Source organism: Pristis pectinata, chromosome 34 (assembly GCF_009764475.1).
Source record: "Pristis pectinata isolate sPriPec2 chromosome 34, sPriPec2.1.pri, whole genome shotgun sequence".
NCBI lineage: Eukaryota > Metazoa > Chordata > Chondrichthyes > Rhinopristiformes > Pristidae > Pristis > Pristis pectinata.
The window spans coordinates 18,831,107-18,838,003 of record NC_067438.1 but is presented as its reverse complement, the minus strand read 5'-3'; positions in this window follow the sequence as shown (position 1 = coordinate 18,838,003).

Genomic DNA, 6,897 nt, shown 5'->3' with positions numbered 1-6,897 from the left:
CAGAGGAGGAAACAAAGAAAGTAATTTCTTCAATGAATTCGGGTAAAACACCTGGTCCTGATGGGTATACAGTTGAATTTTTTAAATCCTTTTCTGACCTTCTCTCATCCCTGGTGAGGTAAAACTTTTAAAGATGCCCGATCTGTGGGTAAATTACCACAATCCTTTTATGAAGCAACTATTTCTTTAATTCTTAAGAAGGATCAAGATCTTACTGAATGTGCATGATAGACAGCTTTTTCTTTGTTGAACGTGGATTCTATTTTTTTTCCAAAATATTGACTTCTAGACTGGAAAAGGTAGTTCCACAAATTATTTCTGATGACCAGAAAGGATTCATTAAGAATCGTTATTTGCATTTTAATATTAGGAGGTTACTGAATATTATATACACCCTTCATCTGTAATTCCAGAATGTGCTACTTCGTTAGATGCCGAGAAGGCGTTTGATGGAGTTGAATGGGATTATTTATTTAACACGCTTGAGAAATTTAATTTTAGTTCAATTTTCATATCCGCGATCAAACTGATTTACCACACACCTATGGCTTCAATACCTACTAATAATCAGAGATCCCCCTTGTTCAGGCTTCTTTGAGGCACAAGACAAGTTTTCCCTCTGAGTTCTTTATTACTTAATATTGCTTTGGTACCTTTGGCAATTGTCTTTCTGGATTCTTCTGACACATTTGGTGTTAGTCATGGAAAGGGACTCATAAGATATCTCCTTATACAGATGAGCTGTTACCTTATATCTCCAAACGCCAAGAAATCTATCCCTGAAGTATCATCGCTACTTCCTCAGTTTAGCGTTTTCTCCGGTTATGGATTAAATCTTAATAAGAGGGAACTTCTTCCATTAAACATGCAAATCCAATTTATAGGCAATTACCATTTAGATTAATGACTGATTACTTTTCGTACTTGAGTGTTAAAATTACCAAGAAACACAAGGACTTAATTAAAGTGAACTTTTACCTTTAATTAATTATGTTAAACAATTATTTACTTAATGATCCCTATTCTCTTTATCATTGATTGGCCGAATTAATGAAGTTAAGATGAACATTTTACCAAAACTTCTGTATCTATTTCAGTTGATTCCAACTTTTATTTCGAAACCCTTTCTCGACACTATTGATTCCAAAATTCTTTCATATATATGGCAGAATAAAAACCCAAGGTTAAGTTAGAAATATATCCAAAGATTAAAAAAAAGGATGGTGGTATGGCTTTGCTGAATTCTAGATTTTGCTATTGAGCAATTAATACTTGGTACTTAATTTTCTGCGCACAAGGTTTAGATGTAATTCATTGTCCCTGTTGAGTACACCTTGAGTGTGAATCAGTGCAAGGATTTTCATTAGTTTCTATTTCAGGAGCTTCATTCCATTTAGCACTTACTAAATTGAGTAAGCAAATTACTAATCCAATGGTTAAACATACAATACAGATATTGTTTCAATTTCGTAATTTTTTTGGATTGAATAAATTTATTTAGCAAGTCCTGTTCAATTTATTTTTTTCTTTCAACCATCTAGAATTGACTCAGACTTTTTCTTATGGAGAATGAAGGGAATAACCTGTTTTCGAGATTTATTCATTGATGACTGTTTTTTTTAAATCTTTTGAACAGTTGTCGAATTAATAAAATCTGCCTAGATCACATTTTTTTGATATTTACACAGAATCTTTTTAAGTTACTTTAGCTTGTTTTCCGACACCAATTGAAATTACCGGAAAAAATAGGTTTTAATCCTCATCAGAAGGGCCTCTGAGCAATCATTTATGATCAGGTTATGAATATACGTTCAGAGTAACTTGATAAAATCAAGAATGAATGGGAAAGAGAACTCCAGATACTTTTACCTACAGAGATACACAGACACAGTCACGGACACAGGTCCACACATACTCAACCACAGACACAGGTACACACGTACACAATCACAGACACAGATGCACAGGTACACAACCACAGACACAGTTTCACACGTACACATTCACAGACACAGATGCACAGGTACATAGAAACAAGTGCATACTCACACGGTCACAGACACAGGTACATACAAACACAATCATAAGCACAGGTCCACATAGAAGAAAGGAAAGGCACACAGACCAAGAAGCAATCTCACTGACAAGCTGACAAACATATGGAAGCAGAGCAGTCACAAAATGAGGCATGTACACACACAGGCAGTGGAAGACGCACACACTTTTCTGTGGGCAGGCAAACACACAGAGAAAGAAAGGCAGGAAGACACACACAGGTGGGATGCAGAAAGACTTATAGAAACCAGAACAGGCACACAGATACATGCAGGAGCATTAGTTGACAAAGCCAGGTAAAACTGGTGATGAAAGCAGGTACGTGAATGTACAGAGGCTTCAGTGAATACTTCTCAGTTGTGTTCACTGTGGTAAAGGACGTTGTCGTTGGAGAATTCAGGGAAGGGAAAAGTGGAATTTGTGTGCAAATTTCTGTCACAAAGGAGGAGGAGTTAGATGTTCCAGAGAGATTGAAGGTGGATACATATCCCAGGCTTGATGAGATGTATCCCAGGCTGCTGTGGTAAACATGGGTGGAGATAGCCAGGTGCTGACTAAAATGATCAAATCATCTCTGAAAAAGTGCTAGAGGACGAGAGGATGTCAACTGTGGTGTTTTTATTCAAGAAGAGCAGCAGGAATAAACCAGGTCATTACAGGCCGCTGAGCTTTACATCAGTGGTGGGAAAGGAATTGGAACATTTTGGATGGACAGGCTTAATCTACACTTGGACAGTCAGTAATGCTCAGGGGCAGTCTGCATGGTCTTGATCAGAGGAATCCCTGTCTGACTAATTTGTTTATTTTTTAAAGTGTCAACGAGCTGTGCTGATAAGGATAACGTGGTACCTCTGCTCTGCAAGTAATTCATGAAGGCAATGGATGAAGTCTCACATGGGAAAATGGTTTAAAAGTTATGGAGGTGACATGGGGTGCAGGGTCATTTGTAACATTTCATCCGAAGCAGTCCTGGTGAATGTTGGTAGATGTTGAGGGTTGTGTACTGAGAGGAAGTGTGTGGTCCATGTTTAAACAGAGGAATCTGTGCTGGGCCCTTGATGCCCGTGACAGACAACTTTGACATGGATATCAAGCTGGAAGGAATGGTTAAGTTCAAAAATGGCATGAAAGTTGCTTGTGTTGGTGATCAGGAGAGGAAATTGCTTCATTCAAAAGAGCTGGGTGGTAGAGACTGTGGCAGGAACACTCACAGGGAGGGGGCAGGAACACTCACAGGGAGGGGGCAGGAACACTCATAGGGAGGGGGCAGGAACACTCACAGGGAGGAGCAGATTCACTCACAGGGAGGGGGCAGGAACACTCACAGGTAGGGGGCAGGAACACTCACAGGGAGGGGGCAGGAACACTCACAGGGAGGGGGCAGGAACACTCACAGGGAGGGGGCAGGAACACTCACAGGGACAGGGACATTGACAGGAAGGGTGTTGAAAAACCTGGAGCCATTTGGAGATGCAGATGGTCAGAGGCAAGAGCAAATGCACACAGAGAGACACACTGGCAGATAGATGCAGGACAGTCAGAGACTGGGGAAAGGGCACTCAGGTAGAGTCAGGTACGCATAGTGTATACAGATACTTGGTGCACAAAAATACAATGTTTGTGTTTGAATAGTGAAAGAGACAGGCGCACTGTCAAGCTGCTCTGCACACAGGTAGAAAGGGAAACATTTATAACTTGGCACAGTGACAGGTTGAAAGAGAAGCAGTGGGAGGAGCACACAGAGAGAAGTAGGTGCTGTCACAGACAGAGACTGGATTTTCCTCAGGGAGAGCCTGGTACCTTCATAACAGTGCCGGTTACACACACTGATAACATATAGACGCATGCACACAGACTCACTGAATGACAGTGGCATGCATACTGAGAGCCTGAGGGAGGCAACTAAATGGACAAGGCCAGGTGAACACAAATATATAGGCAGGTTCAGCCCAACCAGAGAGGGACACAGAACCATACAAACTTGCAGAGAGTAAAGAGCGGCTTGCGCACCCACAGTCAGGTACAACAGCACACAAAGAGGCGAACTGGTACACACACTGACAGGGGGAATCACACACAGACTGGCATGCACATAGAAACACAGAGTGAGGCAAGTACATGGTCAAAAAGATTTGGATAAGAAAAGAGAAACAGAAAACTTCACGGACAAGTGAAGGTGTCCCCAAGTGAAGTGGGAGTTTGATGCACCGACACAGATTGATACATAACCGTAAATAGACATATTATGCAAGACAAAGAATAAGAGAGATGCAGGATCATACAAAGAGGGGGGCAAGTACTCTCAGAGACAGGACAAGCATGCACAGGGACAGAGGCAGGCACACTCACAAACAGACAACATTACATACATGGGCAGGCACACAGATAGCGTAAGCAGGCAGACGCATTTTCAGCGACAGGTGCACTCAGTATCAGTGATTGTCACACTTACAAGCATGGTCAGACAGGAAGGACATGCAGGGAAACTCACAGCAACTAAAGTGCTCACACTGTCAGATTCAGGAGCAAATACATATAGGAAGGCACACCAGCAGATAGACTCAGGTACATTCATGGACTGTGCAAGAATGCTCTCACATAAAGGCAACTCCACATACATACAGAGACTGGGAGATCGACAGACAGAGACAGTCACAGACACACATAGAAATAGCCAGTCACAGCAACAGCCAGAATCAGACACAATCGGTGATGGATTCAAATACACTAAGACAGGAACTAGAACACTCAGGTACAAAGAGAGATACATTCTCACAGCTTCAGCCAGGGAGACTGGCAAACACAGCTGTACACTCACATGGAGAGAGGCAGGCACAAATAATTTCAGAGTGAGCTGGACGTGGTGTCAGACGTGGTCACATTTCAAGACTGGATGAGGAAATTAAGGAACACATACAGACACATTCACCCATGAGAGAACTTGTTTGTGTCATTGGTCCACTGACCAACAATGAACATTGGGAAATGCTGTTCCAATGAGAGTTGGAAAGGACAGGCCGATACTGAGAGACAGGAGACAGGAAAGGCTCAGTTTGCATCAGATCACACATCCCAAAGCGACACGCAGCCAATCAAAGAATCTTTACCTGCATCCAGGAGAGAGGAAGCTGCTGCAGACAGTCATGAAACCCTCAATAATGTGATTAAAGTTGTCTGCGGATGACTGTGAATTGCACTTCCTTGCAGAGAATATTTAAAATGGTTAATTTATTTTCAGCGCGGTCTGGCATTCCGAACGTCATTTGTTGAACTGTTCTCTCTCGCCTGCATGTTTTCTTTCAGTCACTAACACATGGACACACAGCTCCCTTTCTACATCAACAGTTCCCAATCTATCACTAATTAAATATTGTTCTGTCTTTCTGTTTCACCAGCCGCAGTGGTAACTTCATACGTATCCATGTGAAACTCTGTCTGTCATGTATCTGTCCACTCATGTAGATTGTACAATGAAAACACAAGAGACTGCAGATACTGGAATCTGGAGAAACAAACAATCTGCTGGAAGAACTCAGTGGGTGCAGCAGAATCTGTGGGAAAGAAGGAAGTGTCGACATTTCGGATAGAAACCCTGCATCAGGACTGAGAGTGGAGAGACGAGATGGCCGGTATGAAGAGGAGAATGTGAGTAGTAAGGGAGGATTTCGGGTTGATTGGTGGACTGAGGGGTGTGTAAGGTGATCGACAATTCGTGCCAGGTGGGGGAGGTGAGCCCGGGAGATGTGGAAGACAGTGGCAGCTGAGGAACTGCCTGTGCACCTGTGTACCTGTGCATACATGAACTTGTGAATATGACAATAAACTCGACTTTCAATTTGCCGTTAGTGTCCAAATAGGAACTTAGTATTTTGCCCAGGTCAATGCCAGGAGAATACTGGTGCTCGGTAAAATATTGTGCCCTCGCATGTAGAGGCTGGAATGGAAAGTATTCAGTTCAGCTGGCAGCCGGTTGATGATGATCTGAAATCCGTGCAAAGTTGAGCAAAAGCAGGGTCAGCGAGGTCATTAAAATGCAGCCTTTGGAAAGGTCCACATCAGCACAACAACCACCTGCCCAGCACTCAAAGTGCAACAGTTGCTGCAAATGTGAAAATGAGCAGAGAGAACACTGGAAACAGTTTGCAGATGAGGCGCTTTCAGAGTTGAGATCAAGGGAATTACAGAATTTAATATTCAGCTCTGGAATCATCCCCCAGGTCATCACCATCCGCCTCTCACGTTTGATCCCATTGTTTAGATTTACTCGGGACTGAGTGCTCGTTCCCCGCCCTTCCAAGACTCCACATGAACGGTTTTTCGATGCTGTATTCTGCTTTTGTTTGTTCTGTGGTATTGAAGACACTGACAATGACCTGAAATATTGGGCAGTGTTTGAAACAAGGACAGGATCAGTGACGTTCATCAAATGACGCTGTTGGGGAATAACCATGAAGTGGACAGCTGGAGTTATAATAAACATGAAATAATGGGATGGAACAGAAATGCCCAGAACTTGAAGAAACTTTTCTGGAGAGGGTAAAATTAAATAGTCGCTGTTCTGCTTGATGCCTTTTCATCGGACGTTCATGATCCTTGCATCATAGTTCATGTCAATATTCGGCATATTTGATGCTGACTTCGTTATGTTGTAATTTCTGATATAACCAGTAAGCACCCCCTTCACAACTAAAGTTAGACTCTGGTGACCCGCCCCTGCGACCACAGTGAATCGTTCTCTGCGGTCTGCTGACATTCACACATCAAATCGAGACTCTCGGTCCCTCCAAGGAGGTCAGTCTGACCATCCATGTGCATGAGGTATTGTCAGCCTTTGCACAAAAT